A 17,343-nucleotide genomic window follows, 5' to 3' on the forward strand; every position below is an offset into this window, starting at 1 on the left:
TTTAAAACATTTCAGTTTAATCGTTTAGTAGCTGAGTGGACACTAATGGTCAGATTCCCTCCCAGGCGTCGCGAGTTAAAATACCTGCAACTAATTCTTCCACCATCCTGTGTCCTCAATTTGTATCATTTTGGCACATAGCCGGGCCCGATGTTGGGACCCTATTGAAAATTGGACATATTATTTTCAGAATCCTATGTCCTCAATGTGTACATCTCCACAGAATCCCCAATGATGACATGGTATGCCTTATCGAACTTATTTCCTACCGGGAGTGTGGACCTAGGCCTGGCCTGGGTTTCTCGGGCTTAGGCGGAAGTCCGGCCCTGACAGAGACGACGCGTTACGTCTGTATCTGGCATTAAACTTGTCAAATTTAATATAAAAATAACAGATATGTAGTTTTGGCACCAGTTATACAAGTCTTTTTTTCGTGGTACGTTTTTCGAATGTAATAATAATAAGAAATATAATTCTTAGCGATTACTACAAGAACTATTAAAGTAAGGATGAATAAATTGATTAATGCCCTCTAGCGAGGCGAGCAGTAACTGCAGCGCGAGCGCCGGCGGGGGAGGCCAGCGCTGCCATCGCTGCCATCGCTGCCAGCGCTGCCAGCGCTGCCAGCGCTTGTCGCCGCTCGCTTCGCCAATCGCCAACTACCGCCCGATCCGTCGCCGTCAGTCGCGCTCCTGTCGCCGAGAGCGCCGGTCGTTCGCTCGAAGGCTTCGCGTGTGCTCCCGCCAGTGACCGGTGCCGGCAGAAAGACGGTAAGTCACATTACAATTCGCTCTATTTTACACACACAACACGCGTGTAATGTCAAAGGATAACCCGGTAACCAAATAAATGTGTTTTATACCATTTTTTTATAAAATTCTGTCCGTTTGTGTATTTTGATTTCAATGTGACCTTTTTATTACGTGCTTATTTTTTTTCGTGTTTAAACACTTTTTTATGTTGTTTTTTCGCTACTCGATGTTTGAAGAGAAATACGGTAAATGAAATGATCCGAGGTTCGACGGGACAGGGTACAGTCCACGCCAGCGTGGTGACACGTGCCTGGGCCGGAGCGCAGGGCGGCTGCAGGCAGTTCACCAGGGCGGGTGAGGAGGTGTCCGGGCACGTGGCTCGCAGCCGCAGCCGCGGGGTGGCATCCCCCGCCCACAGCTCTCCATTATACAATCGTTTATTTCGGATTCCCGTTGATCTTGTGCGTTCTATTTTCAAAGATCGGCCACGGAGATTATTTCAAACATTGTCCCAAAAATAAATAAAGCGCGCTCAACGCTGGGAATGCCGAAGTGTCCCCACCGACCGGCCCGGGCGGCTCCGCTAGCTCTGTCTCTGTTTCCATTCTGATATCATTTCGATCCGTATTACGGCCGTATTTCTGTATATCGCAAAAGCCTCTGCAGTCTGTTGTACGTCGTATCGTTATTGCGGACACGAGACGGGCTAATAGCGTGGCTTCGATTACTCGCGTATGTTTTATGAACGTCGACAGACGGTGTACTGTGGACGGTGGAGTATACTCCAGCTAGGAACGACTCACGCATGAAGGGTGCAGCCGAGTTAATAAATTAACTTGGACCCCTGCGCCCTGGCAGAACACGCGAGCCTCCTCACTACACACCACAACCTGTTCTACTTTACGCTACACTCTATTCTATACCTATTCCATGCACCGCGCAAGCACTAATTCATTTAATAAAACTAGTTTTGATAACGAGACAAGCCCTTGCCCCTGTTACATGAACCACTTGTAGATGTTAACTCGTGCATAATAATACAACATCAGATTTAATAACATATCCATTCATAAGGTAATAATGCAACTCACGATGAATCGCACAAAAAATGCTCAATAAATCCTACAATGGGCTCAGTAAGCTCAGAAGAAACCAGAGTTTCAATGTGAACAAACAACATGATTATTAATTTAAATTACTTTGCTACCATGCGGTCAAAATATAAAATTATCAGTCATCAACTGATAAGAACTTTAATGACAGAATGCACGTAGCTGTCGGTACTCACGTACAACTAAGAAAGGCTTAACATTTGATGATAAACGGAAGGTAGGTACTATGGAAAGCTAGCCAATTCAGTGAGATTGTAATGGAATAGGTAGTTTGTTGATTTTGTCAGCGGTTGTTTGGTCGGTTAGTTGTTTGGTTGGTCCGCCCAGCTTGAAGCAGGTGTTGGTGTGACATCCACCAAAGCAAACCGGATTGCCTGTAAATGATGTCCCTAAGCAGTTTGCATTCACCTTTCTCCCGATGTTTTCACTTCAGCCTCTACTTTTAGGCTGTGACCAACTTGGCTGAGTACGAATTAATTAGTCGCTAATTAAATACCTGATATTCTAATTAGAAGTGGAAACATTCTATTGGATTAGCTTTTTTTTCTATGGGTTGCTAGATTTTCTATCAGCAATCATCATTCATCCCAGTTAGGTACTAATCCTGCTGATGTTCCTATCCCCGCTTTTACCGGTTCGAATTTAGACTAAAGTTACAGGATCTGAAACCACATACTAATATTGCATTTAGGTGTCGGTCAATTATAGTAAATTGTTTGACTTTTGTGGTGTTTAGCCGTGTTGATCCTCCCGTTGAATCCTCATTTTTGTGTTTATTTTGCATGGTATATTACTCTAGAGTTAGCGCTTCAGACTGCCTTGTAGAGTACACCTTCGGGGAAGTTGTGATGGCTCATCTACTACACTATAAACTTGTCCAAAAGAGAATAGGGTATAACACCAAAAGCTATGGATTCCCCAATAGTGAGAGTAGTGAGAGGAATTCAAATACTGTTTTTCACAATCCTCCTCTCTGGGGTTTCCTGTTCTGTGGCGGCCGTAGTTTTTTAAACCTTTGTATTTAGTTTCAAGTTGTCTTTACATCGTCTTCATAATGTTTGTAAGTTAATTCTGTTTTTACATGTGGAATACGCTTCACAGAACACAGTGCGTTATTTATAGAATAATGGGCGATAGGTTCCATCTTATAATTAAAATGTCGTTTTCAGACAATAAACGCATCAGTGTGCGTATCACTTTCATTATCATTGCGCTTCTTTTGGACCGTGTTATTTAAAAACCGTACGAAAAGACGGCATAAAAACACAATTAATTCCAAGTGTACATTTTTAGAAAGAGAATAAGCAAGCAATAGTTGGACTATGGCAATGGCATTATTTTTATAGGAAGTGTTTGGCTGTTTAGTTGGTTGGTCGGGCCCACATATAGAGATTGTTTATGACCCGGGCCGCTTTTTGAATAAATTGACACAGTTGGAGACGATTATAAATTCTTGTGGAGGAGAACCCTCCCTCCCCCCGCCCCCTGTCCCTCGCATTATTCCCGAGTTCTTTATGTATTTTATATCCAGCTTCGTCCAACAGTTAATTTATTGCGCTTTTTATTATTTGGTGCTAATTACTGAGGAACTATTTGTCGGGCGAATCGTGAACCTAGACTCTGATGATAACTCTCTGATGGAAGTGTGTTGTGTGTGGAGTGAGTCTTGTGAAATTCATTTTTTTAATATCTTATTTATATATATTTATTTTACATTAACCCCACACAGGGGCCCTGAGGAAAATAAATTCCCTCAGGGCCTATGTCATCTTTGGGGATGCTGTGTGGGGCAATTTCAGCAGAAGATAATCAATGTCTTATGTAAATTGATAATATCAATTTTCTTTCGATCGGCGCAGATCATATTTCTAGGGATTCTCAGTTCATTGTAAATACTAAACTGATGTCCCAGCGGACTGTGTTCTGATTGGATTCTACCGATGCCACCGGGAATTTGAATAATGCATGTTTTATCATTATCAGCAATCAGTTATCAGGCTTTCAGGGACTCGTCATTCGTGATATTCAAATGTCCTAATTCCTTGCAGTTATTCGACATTCAATACAATAATAAAGTATATTATGGAACACAGTATCTACTCACATGTATTGCTTATGTTTCTAACTTTTTATTTTATTTATTTAAACAACAATTGACCGTTTAAATTCACAATTTAAAAACTGTGGATAAACAATATGGCATTTTAATAAAAAATATATGAATATATTTAAAATATTTCAGCTCTATAATAACTCAGGAATGGAAAAGAGAGTTTTAGAGTAAGAATCGTAGTCTATATAGTAAATAGGCAATATCCAATTATGAGAAGATATAAATAATATAGTGATATAAATCAAGGGTCATAATATTTTTTTTGAAAAGCTGTTAAAATTTCATGACGTCGAGTTCATCGTTCGAGAAGTTTTTGTTGTTGTTTTTGATGGGATACAATCATAGATTTTCTGTTTTGTCGTCAATGACATTATAAAAAAACAAGACATGTTATATTCGTACTAATCGAACAAAAAGTGTACGAATTAAATATACTTATGAGCAGCCCGTTAAAGTATGTCTACTGGACCTAGTTTAATGAAAGCAAACGCGTTGCCTCAGGAACTATATTAAAAGCCTTATGAACTGCCGTTGTCTCCGGAACTATATTAAATAGATTAAATTTGATAATATTATTATTAAGTTCTGCAAGTGTTTTAGTTTTTTATTATTGTGACAGCTGTTTCGGCTTACAAGGCCATTTTCAAACTGCACAAACTGACAGTTTGAAAATGGCCTTGTAAGCCGAAACAGCTGTCACAATAATAAAAAACTAAAACACTTGCAGAACTTAATAATAATATTATCAAATTTAATCTAAATTAAATTTATAAAAAAATTAAATGGAGTTCTACGAATTAAACACAAAAACAATAAATATATTAAATAGCCTTATGAACAGCCAGCTAAAGTATGTCTACTGGACCTAGTTTAATGAAAGCAAACGCGTTGCCTCAGGAACTATATTAAAAAGCCTTATGAACAGCCGTTGTCTCCGGAACTATATTAAATAGCCTTATGAACAGCCGTTGTCTTCGGAACTATATTAAATAGCATTATGAACAGCCAGCTAAAGTATGTCTCCTGGACCTAGTTCAACGAAATCACACGCGTTGTTTCAGGAAGTATATTCTGTTCTCACTCTATTCATTGTTGAGTCTAGAATGTGCTTATAATTATTATTGGTCAATAAATTAGGTATTTAACTCAACCAGGAACTAGTCGAGTTCATCCCAAAAGTGACTCCCGTTGAAGATTTATTGCTTTTTAGCCAGAGATTATAATCAGAGATGTTTTCATAAAGACTTACGAGACAAACCTCTTAAACATGTTTGTATGCTGGACTTTATTTATATCGGTTTTGTAATAATAATTCATCTACTCAATATTAGCCTCATTTATAATTATATTATCCATTCATTAATGCACAGTTATTTTCGAAGTTTTTAAACTTGAATAATGTTTGTAACGGAGAAGTTATTTAATTCAAGCGTAGACTTTGTTGTTGGAGCGATGGTGATGTTTGTATATTATCTATAACTTGAAGAGATACTCGTGGTTGGAGGGTAAGCACTTGAATAGTAGACACATTACTAAATGGAGTCATATTATGATTTTATTATTAAATTGTGGTTTTAGATAAAATATGAAAATCCCGAAATGGGCACTTCTAAATAAACTAACCAGGGGTGGGCAGTCACGATGGACCTCTTCTGTATTCTGACTCTCGACACGACCCGATTCACTTGGTCGTGCCATGTCTTCCCCACATCTTCTGTCCTCTATTAGAGGCAAGTCATTTTAAAGAGGACACGTTTGAATGTACCTATATGTGCACACCGATAGTATCAAAAGTTTAACGAAGTAGTTTGGAACATGATGGTACTCTCGATGTTTTGTTGACTGCAACGGCAAATCATACATGCATTCATGTGATCTATAATAATTATGTTCCATTTTTTTACGATTTAGTAGGTACCGTTCCAAAATATTAACTTCTTCTCTAATGGCAACTATCTGTATGAAATCGTAACCTTTTACATTAGCTCCACACGGGAGGCCGTGCAAGGCGATGGGTTTGAGAGAGTCCTTTTGAAGAAGTAAAACTATCTACTCGTACCCCACCAGTGTGCACTGTGCAGACTCATCCACCGCCAGACGCAAGACCTAGACAAACCTCACCCGCGAATTCACCAAACCTAGCAAACCACTGGGCTCGAAAGAGATTATCCTAAGATTACAGCTTTAAGTCTAAAACAGACTACGAAGCTGTGTTACTTGTACTTTCACTGTGTCCATTTCAAAAGGAAATAATGAACGAAGAATAGAATCATATAATATTCAATACAACATGTTGGTGTGGCACCGTCGCGTCGCTCGTGTCGCTTGTCGCTTCCATCAATTCAGTCCAAAGAGGCGTCAAACGAGGATATGACGTTACTTCATTAATATTATAATGCTGTAATTAATATAGGCTGGGAATAATGTATGAGTAATTATTAATAACAACAGAATAGTCGCAATGATCGTGGGTGCAAACAGTGGCATGTATCTGTGTACTGCTTACTTACTGCTGTGGCTTTTCAGATACCGATTAGAAGTAAATAACTTGAATACCGCACAACAATTCCGACTGTCCGTAGTCAGCAGTACTGCGGCATTGGCTCCCCAGTTGTGAGGGAGTGAGAAATAGAAGAGAAAGGTCTGGAAGTTCCTGACTATTCAGATCTGGCCTCCAAACTCGGCTAAAGTCATTTCGGGTTGTCTCTCACCAAGGCAGGGGGACGGTGACAGTAACCGCGCTTAGTGACTTCCTCTGCCCCTCTCCACTCCCTCGAGCTCACAGATGCCATAGTCGCACTGGCTCTGGACAGTAGACTTTACTTTCCAACCTTGAAGTCTTTAGAAGCTGTTATGTTAAATTGTGATGGTAAGTTACTTAGTTGTGTGGTTGAAACCTTCGTAACGTATAATAATATATGACTAGTTGCACCAGGCGCGAATAATGTCACGGGTAACACATGACCTACATACCTATACGTATATTGTGTTTTGATTATTTGCGTCGAGTGGAATAATATTGAATAACATCAGATTCTACAAATAACTTCAGTTGAACTTTGACAGTCTGGCAGAAATTATTTTAGTAATCAGACAACTCTTTAAATATTAATTATTATATTAAAAACACAATAACCAGTAGTTTTACATATATTTTTTTATGGACGTTTTAATTATTATTTCATTTAATTATAATATTTAAGACATAGATAATGCAGTATTTACAAAAAACCAATGGTGGTCCTGCTTGTCTAGCTGCCTGTCTGCAGGTTCTGCCTTTTTACACTTTGTTTTAATTAATAAGGAATAAGGAGCATAATTGTGCATAATATATAGAAAAGTTTACATATACATTATAGGTCTTACAATAGTTTACATATCTACATTATAGGTCTTACAAAAGTTTACATATCTATATTATAGGTCTTACAATAATTTACATATCTTCATTATAGGTCTTACAATAGTTTACATATCTACATTATAGGTCTTACAATAGTTTAAATATCTACATTATAGGTCTTACAATAGTTTACATATCTACATTGTAGGTCTTACCCACAGAAGCCAATTTCAACAGGTCGAACCACATTGAAAATAGAATTATGCAATAGACTAAGACCCTTTTTAGGGAAAATTTATCATATTAAAAAATATTTTAGCAAAATTATATTGTAATGTATACTTATCAAACGTACTAGCGAAAACAAATCATTAAATTAATTCAATAAAAATAACTTAATTGAATTACTCAAATACAAGTCCGTTTTCTAAAATTGATGATTTTTTTTTTATTTGAAGTCATTTGAAAAACAAACGTTTTCACTGTATATAATATATAATGACGAACACGTGTTCCGACATCGTGATAATACAATTTTATTTCGAATAAGTTCTGGAACACAACTACCCTACAAGGGACAGAGTAGCACAATTGATGTATCGATTTATTTCAAACAAAGCATATTGGTCATAATACATATATTTAGACAATAGATAGGTAGTCCCGCGAAGCTGCCACATCCTTGCTTGTCTGCAGGTTCTACCTCAATATAAAGATATACATTGAACATTATAATAATTTAATCGTAGAATGTGTACTGAGGTAGAACAAAGCAAAGGAGAAAATCTTATGGTGGACAAAAATCTAATAGTTGTGAGCTGAAAATAGTTGCGTGGATTTAGAAATTTCAGTCAAAAGAACTGTGCACACTTTATGATGCCAAGCTAGTTTTTAGTGAGATGGAGATATTATGTTAATAAATACAGAAATCTTGACTACATTTCTTAATAATTTATAAACATGAAAATAAGACGTTTTATAGAAAATATACGGTCTTAGAAAGAATTCAAAGTTAACCACATTTTAGTTAAAATATACACCTCTATGAAACCGAAGATTCCGACTACGATTTGAGAAGAAAAATGTTTTTTTTATATGTAACAAAAAACTGAGGTCACTAGAATGTTAATTAAAAAAATGTCTATTAAAAAGTGTGTGTTTTTTTCGTTACCAGATATTTGATACTGTCATTGAAAATTCTAATATTTAAAAAAAGAAAATTGTCTATTTGTAATAATAAAATTTGATATCGTATTCTAGTACCTTTCAAAAACCATTTTTAATTTTTTACATTTATTTCTATTTGATTAAACGCAGATATTACTAGAATTTTAAATTTAACAAAAAAACAGTCACGCTGTGCTGCCACAAGGCTTGTCTGCAGGTTCTACCATTTTTGTCTGACGAGTATGCCAGACCGGGGCAGCGGGGGTTATCGCAGTCAGCCCAGCCCGGCGTGGTCCGCCTTGTCGTGTGGCCGGCGCGGCGCTGCAGCCGCTATCGGTTATCGCAGTCAGTGCTGCCTCTTGGCTTTGCACTCTGAGAAATTCAGCGTCTTATCAGCTATTGCAGCCTGCACTCGTCTACTGCATCATGCTGTAGACCAGTGATTTACAAATAGTGATGATGGACACTGCAAGCTTTCCGAAAGGTTACTTTAAGAAGGATGAGAAGGCGCAATGTGCCTCAATACCCCAAAAGTGAACAGTGATTTCCAAAGTGGATGCGGAGGCCTTGGAATGATCCAAGAGGTGGTGTTGGCGTCAAATGACTCACTTTGTTCTGTGTTTTCTTGCACGATCGTATAACATATGTACACGCATGCATACGTGCAAGAATCATACTTTCTGACAATCTATTTCAAGACAGCAACAGTTTGCAACAAGTTCTCAATATCACATACCTGTGCGGTATCTTCAAGTCGATATTATAATTTATTTTCTTGAGGACTCCCTAATTTTTTAATGTTTTCAGTTTTTCCGATTCTTGTCGGCTCACACCATAGAATAAAGAATAACATTTTAAGTAAATAAAAACAAAACAAAGCAGTCAGTCCGGCTCACACGTGGGCCGCCTCTGTTTCTTCTTATCTTATTATATTGTTTTTTATTAATAAATGTAACTACTGATACCATAACAGCATTTTATTAAAAAAATATATTGATGTCCTTTATTTTCATCATATGTCCTTTATTTAATCGTATAAAATCTAGTGTATAATATAGTGTATTAACACTGGTCGAAAAACGATAAAAAAAGTTTATCCCTTATATTAAAGTTAAATATACTGAAGAAAGCTAAAATGTTAAATTTAACTAGTAATGCTGCATTTGCAAAATCATATTAGACACTATGCTTAGGCTTCTCCTTTGTCTCCGATAGGTCTTGATTAATAATGTGCCCCGACATGTATTTACTCTTGCCTCAGGTGTACGGGCAGCATCTTACTTGTATCTGGATTTTTTCCGTGGTGGAACACAATCAATTCCGTCTTCTTCGGGTTGTACCATTGATGTATTATGTCTAATTTAGCATTGATGTATTATAGTTTAGTATTCTAATTTAGTCTATGGTTGTACATCATATTATGCTGTTTTTCATATTCTTCACAAATATTTAGCAGTAATCTTTATTTTATTTTTTTATTTTTTTATTTATAATGTATTACAAAAAACATGGTAAGTAACACATTATTCCCAATGAGTTGAGATAAAACTCATTACGGGAAGTACAGACACATAAAATACATTTTACAAGGATATTACACTTTTTAAAAAAATACAACATATTGAAAAGGAAAAGAAAAATAAATAAAAAAGGAAAAATACATCTTAATCCCTTGATCGACATAGCTAGATCATATCATCCTTCAACACTTATTTAATATTTTATAGTTATGAACAAATTCGCAGTGTATCTTTAAATGCAACTTAGGCATTTGTCCAGTGATTTTGCTCTATTTTATAAAATACTTTCAAAATTTTCGCTAAGTTATTAACGTTTTTTTTAATATTAGCGCGCTCTCTCTAACATTTGTATTTACTTATCTCCCTTTCAAACCATCTTCTTGTATTTGAACCTTAATCAGATATCTACACTAAAGTGACAAAAGTGTGTTGACCAATGACCATTGTTATCAGCCGAAAAAGTGCTCTTGGAGGAGGGGTAGGGGAGGAGTAGGTTAAAAAACAAATAGGGGCAGTAATACAATAAGTTTAAGTTAGTTTGCTGTAGACTGCACAATACTGAGGAGTATTATACAGGGTGTATCGGCAAGTACCCGACAAACTTTAACCAGCTATTCCTTAGCACATTTGGAGTAAAAAATGTCATGGGCACTTTGCTGTCCGGTAACATTTTTTTTTAATAAAAAATTTATTATTCATATTTTCACCACATGTCGCTAATGTGTTATCCTTTGTCAAAGTTTTAAAACCCATCTGGCAATATTTTGTTCGAGTTTCGTCGAATAATGTACGTGTGTACCTATATTGGCGCACTTTTACAATCACAACGAAATGGCACGGCACCATTCGTCTCATTTTTAACTATTATTATTTAGTGTGTACGAAAGAGCGAGGACACTTTTTGACACACTTGCTAATAACAGCTGCTGAACACGAGATACAATGCAAACGACAGTGACGGAGTGTGGATTTTTTATTTATTTTTTTGTTTTTAATGGAAAAAAATGTTACCGGACAGCAAAGCGCCCATAACATTTTTTACTCCAAATGTGCTGAGGAATAGCTGGTTAAAGTTTGTCGGGTACTTGCCGATACACCCTGTATACAGTAATCAGTATCTACTTGCGTGGGTAATGAACCCTTATCGCATTGCGGAGTCGATGTCCGCGCTTTGCACTCGCTCTATGTGGATGTGGAGCACATTGTTATTTATAACTTCACTAGTTTTACTACCCGACAGCATTCTGCTATTTTTCACTTCACTCATAGCGTATTTTCACAAACTATTAATAAACGTGCGTGGAAGATTTAAAGTTTTTCATATAATTATTGATTATAAAAACCGCACATTCTGAAACGGTTCCAAGTAGCTACAACGTCGTTATGACAAACGCTACCCGGCGTGACGTCAACGCCGCCGAATTCACGAATAAAAAGGAACATGTTGTTTTGGCGGCAAATCGAAAATGGCACAATTTAGGTAAATAGTTATAGAAAATTTATTCGTTAGCATAAAAATACCTTCACCGTCGTAATTTTTTATTATTTTTTGTATTTCATGAATTAAATTTTAAATAAAATTGCAATTCTGTGCAAATATGGGCCAGAGCCCATCGTTCAAGACTTACTGATTAATTACGTATTCTTTATACTACACAATGCACCTGTTGCTATAGTTACCTCTTTCTCTCTATCAAAGAGAGAGGTTACCACGGAGCTCTCAGCGGTCACATAAGACATCCTGTATATCGTAAAATTATTATTTCCGATGTTTTTTGCAGATAACGTAAATAAGAATTTGTTTACTCCAAAAACACGTTTTGAGATAATGCAATCTGTCGTGCGGTCGCGGGTCTATAACATAACATAACATCGTGTTACCACTGGGAGCTCTGTTGTAACCTCTCTTTCTGGTCAATGTGTTGTTCATGAGAAAAGAGGAGAGGTTGAGAGATTATTTAAATAGAGGTAGAACCGAAATACCACCATTCAGAATCAAAACGCTGCTCGAAATGGCTTTACAAACCTTCCTCTACCCCATCTCCCTTCCCTCTTTACTCATCACCCAGCCTCGTGACATATAATATCCAAAATGAGATGCCACACGGATTCTTGGCAGTTAACCGTTTTACTTATCAGATGTTTACACGTCGGCCTTGAACCCGGTCAAGGGATGAAGGAAATGTGGAACGAGTTACATCGCCACTGATCCCTAGATTCCTATCCACCCCTCGTACCTTGTTTCCTTCCCAGAACTTCCTCTCCTTCCTTTCGATACTCACATAAAATAAAGTAAGTGAGGTAAGTTAGTAACCCTCGTACTGTACTGTACTGTAACTAGTACTGTAGCTAGTACAGTAGCTAGTACTTTAGCCAGTACTGTAGCTAGTACTGTAGCTAGTAACAAGCTAGTGGGCAGTGGAATACAATCAAAATGTCGTGAACAAGGTTATTATATTATGTAATCAAAACTGAGTGATAAGATAAGGCGGTTGTGTACTGAATGTTGTCCCCTTCGTATTCCTACTGTATTAGTAACACTCCAATATAAAAATATAAATCACAATTACAATACCTACATAAACATTGCACTTGTAGATTACATTATGGCTATGAAATGGTCACACGGCGCGTTTCGGATGCTTCAACTTTTTAAAGTTTTTATTATTTATATATATATTGCTCATTCTCCTGTGATCCTGTGGGACTATAGCATCCCCAATGGGGTATGTTGTGATGCTGAAGGGAAGGAGAAGGGAAAGAGCAAGGTGGGGAAGTACCTGTCTACTCATATCTGGTCACCAAACATGGATAAAGCCATTTCAAGCAACAGTTTCGTTTCTGAATGGTGGTCCTTCACTCCAGCGATACTTAGGGCCAGTTGATTCGCAGAATTTCAACAATTCTTCAAGTTTCATCTTTTGTGAAAGTTAATATGGACCAGTTGTCTCACAGAACTGAAAAAATAGAACTTTCACAGAACTTAAAAATTAACTTGAAACAATCCGTCCTTAGAGTTACTATCTACCATTCGGAACGTGCCATGAATATGCGATATATATTTTTGAATGAATTAGTTGAGAATGAACACAAATCAATCAAATAAAATTCACTAATAACTTACTTCTCACAAAATTTGTTTTTGTAAATTGAGGCCGTCAAACTATACATGTACACAGTTAAACTGAAACCGGTTCGCGTGCTACAAAATCAAGTAATATAATATAGTAGGTACCTACTGCCTTCTGTAGGTAGTACCAACAAAAATACTGAAAAAAGTAAATAATTTTCTAAATTTAATTGTGTTCCATTTACACTACCAAATCATAATTTCCTTTCCTCATTCAGCTGTCTGTTACAATAGCCAGTATACAGTAGCCAGAGTATCCAGTGGCCAGTAGACAGTAGCCAGGGAGGTCCCCAAAGTCAACACAATCCTCCCTCAATTAACCGGAGCCTACAATCCGGGGGTTGGATCGGCCCAACCCACTTTTACACGCAGCAATTACATACTAACGCGGAATAAATACCCTATCAATTCTTTTGTCGTAGGGATACTGGCGGTACGGCGCGGGCGTTATGGGGGCAATTTATTACGACACAGATAACATTGAGTTGTTTAAGGTTAGATGTTATCATTGTTTTTTTAAGCCGGACAAAAATTGTAACATATGTTATGGCCCATTGGAACTATTGAATTTATTTTTTTCATTATTTCTGGCTTTCACCCTTCAAGGGTGTTCTTGGCCATCATTTAAAATTCTCGGTGAATTTAAATATTAATTTTATTTAAATAGGCAAATTTCAAAATTATAATTAAAATTGGAGTCGAATTCAGACTTAGAAGAGATGAGATGTTGAATGGAGGGAAGGCAATTTTAGATAAGGCTTGATAGAAGAGAGGATATTTGTTTAGAGAGGGACAACCAAAAAATATGTGATCTAAAGATCCCACTTCTAGACCACAGAATGTACAATCTGGGGAGTCAAGGACGTGAATTTTGAAAAGATGGGAAGGAACGGAACAATGTCCGATCCTCATTCGAATAAGTGAAGAAATTTCTTTTTTGGAAAAATGAGGGAATTGCTGAAACCACAGTTTTGATGGAATAGTCCTTTGTATTGAGGCATAGCAGGCTATTGAATTTATTTTTTATAGAAGTTATATTGTATTGTATTAAGAATTTTAGCGCATTATGGTCTAAATTCTAAATATAGATATGGAGCACGTTGCTTGATAAACATATTATACGACTCGTAAATACAATAATGTGTGCGATTTGATAAGCATTTATTTTAGTCATGTAAATTTCGCTTCCGGTGCTTTTTTCTTTTTTTCATCCTTTAGCGGTTTTGAGGTCTAAAAATCGGTTTAGCCAAACAACAGTAGGAACATAATAATTATTATTAATTATAACCCATGTGCGTTTCTCCGTCTTTACAATATTTGCAAAGTCTCCCTTTTTATATACCACGCTTGCAATACAAAAATAGGTCACACGTTTCAACGGAGCTCTCAGTGGCAGAATCATACAACTGTAATGCCGCGTATAATCAGGACAAAATTTCCGCGAGTCGAGCCGCTAATTATGGGAAAGGAACTTCGTGATGTAATTCGTGGCGCAGCTCGCGGAATTTTCGTCCTGTTTATACGCACCCTAAGGTATAGATTCCGTTCTGACCTTTTTTATTATTATGTACTAAAAATTGTAAATGACCCGTGTAACAAGATATATGTATTACAACGGAGCTTTCAGTCAATATATATATATTTTTTTTATTAACCAATATACATATAATACATAATTAACAATATATATAATATTAGTGGTAACAATACCTCCCTAATTGAGAAATTCTCGTGTTTAGGGAGGGAGCACTATCAAATTGACAGTACTATACATACTTATCAGTTGTTACAATTTGGATGCATGAAGGACTACTTTTTTTATACATAATGAAAATATAAGTTACAATTTTTTTTTTTTTAGTACATAATGAAAAATATAAGATGGTATTTGTTTTGTACATAATGTAAATATGGGTTGGCACATCGTAACACATACATAAAAATTATTTAATAGTAAAATTTTTTTTTGAGTTTTTCTTTAAAAATTTCATAATTCCTCTCGGATTGTATTTCTATAGGGAGTTCGTTAAAGCATTTTATTGCTGAGTAGGTGTAATGATGTTGGGCTGTTGTAGTGTTAAGTTTAGGGATTATTATTTGTCCTAAGGTTCTCGGTCTGGTGCTAAATGACTTTATTGTTAGTTTGTCTTTATGGATTTGTAGTAATGCGTTTTTTTGATAAATTTTATTTAGTGGTAATACTTTGAATTCATCGAATAATTTTTGGGTTGAATAGTCTAATTGTTTATTTAGAATAATTTTTGGGTTGAATAGTCTAATTGTTTATTTAGAATAATTTTTGGGTTGAATAGTCTAATTGTTTATTTAGAATAATTTTTGGGTTGAATAGTCTAATTGTTTATTTATAATAATTTTTGGGTTGAATAGTCTAATTGTTTATTTAGAATAATTTTTGGGTTGAATAGTCTAATTGTTTATTTAGAATAATTTTTGGGTTGAATAGTCTAATTGTTTATTTATAATAATTTTTGGGTTGAATAGTCTAATTGTTTATTTAGAATAATTTTTGGGTTGAATAGTCTAATTGTTTATTTAGAATTATTTTTGGGTTGAATAGTCTAATTGTTTATTTAGAATTATTTTTGGGTTGAATAGTCTAATTGTTTCTTTAGAATAATTTTGATGAGTCTTCTATGTACTATTTCAAGTGGGATTAAGTTGGTTTTATACGCTCCTCCCCATCCTATTATTTATATTGTTAGTATTATTGCCCTAGTGAAAAAACCCCCACCCAGAAACGAAACTTACTTAAATTACTTTTTTTATATAAACATAATATTGTTTATTTAAAGAGATTTTATATTGTCCTCCACGCAGCACGCTAGGAACTTACTTGCGGTGTGCCGTGTTTAATAGACATATACTTCCCCACCTTCCTCTTCCCCATCACTAATGATGTTATTTTTGGTGTGTTATGTCTCAATGTTGTCCAATAAAGTCCAACCAAATATTAAAATATTTGTATATGTAGTAGTTTTGGAATAGATCCGTGAAATATCGCTGGATAGTCAGAATTCTTAATTCATAACAAATCTGTTTCAATTTTTGAAATAATATAATATTGTATAATAGGTAGGTACCTATCGCAACTAACGCGCGCATGCACAGACAACCGAAATAGTACCTATGTTTGACGCTGTAGTCAAACTGGCTCCGGACGGTTAGGAGCAGTTGGGAACCTTGTGCGGCACGTATCACGACGGAGCTCTCAGTGGCCTGAGCATGGTAAGTAGAATATAGGAGTTAGGGTTATGGTATGGGGTAAGAGTGGTCGATGGGTAGGAAGGGGTCGGCTCTAGGTTAGCCTCCACACAGCTGCGAGGGCGCTGAACCCCTCCATGGGGGACGGGGGTGACAATATGTTGTCTTCCCTACCGTAGACAAGACAATAGACAATAATAACAAGTGAAAGCTTTAGTAAGAGAACAGGTGGTGAGTGGAGAGTTCACTGTATCTACTAGAATTAGTACTACCCAGTTAAGGGAAATTCAACATACTTTCATTCCATTTTCACTCCAAAATAACGGTGACAAATGAAAACAGAGTCAAATATCGGAACACATTATTGACAATGAACAATATAGACTGTGTTCCACTCGAGCCGAGGTGGTCCGTTTTTTTTACCGATTCGATTTAATTAATAACAAATTTTATTCCATATGAATTGCTTACTGCAGTTTAAAACGGTAACCGGATAAATCATCACAATTATAATTCAACACATCTAAAAAGTTATATAAAGTCATGAAAAGTGACGAAACAAAAACTTTATTAACTGGGTTATTTAGGTTGGGTTAGGTTAGATTAGGTTAGGTTACATTTTTTTTCATCGTTTCTTATGACTTTATATCACTTTTTAAAAGTGTGTTGAATTGTCACTGTGTTGAGTTATCATGGAACCGTTTAAAACCAATGAATAGTTAAGTTTTCGCGGTCTGTCCCATATTTTTATTAGTTCAGTGAGTGAGTCTATCATGGAAGCTTGTGCAGTGATCACCGCAAGTGTCCCTCAAGACCATAATATCGGTTTGCAACAAGACGTATACCAAAGACAGAGGTAAATCAGAATCCTTTTCCAATACTAACTGTTAACCGCAGCTCCCCAATAGTTGTGTCAAATATTGATTACAATCCACTTTGTGAATTAAACTAAAAATTCATTGGCAGACAAGATTTGCGACTCCA

At 36.2% G+C, this 17,343-nt stretch overlaps 1 long non-coding RNA gene across 1 annotated transcript in view; it reads left to right on the plus strand.

The window, feature by feature from the left end:
• The first annotated feature begins 472 nt into the window (after positions 1-472).
• LOC149422085 (uncharacterized) overlaps positions 473-17,343 on the plus strand; it is a 34,123-nt gene continuing 17,252 nt past the window's right edge. The window contains exon 1 of the long non-coding RNA XR_016302527.1: positions 473-770. This is a non-coding gene — a long non-coding RNA (uncharacterized LOC149422085). The remainder of the gene's footprint in view (positions 771-17,343) is intronic.

This window comes from Hesperophylax consimilis, chromosome 8, assembly GCF_061612785.1.
Source record: "Hesperophylax consimilis isolate HC1 chromosome 8, BYU_Hcon_1.0, whole genome shotgun sequence".
NCBI lineage: Eukaryota > Metazoa > Arthropoda > Insecta > Trichoptera > Limnephilidae > Hesperophylax > Hesperophylax consimilis.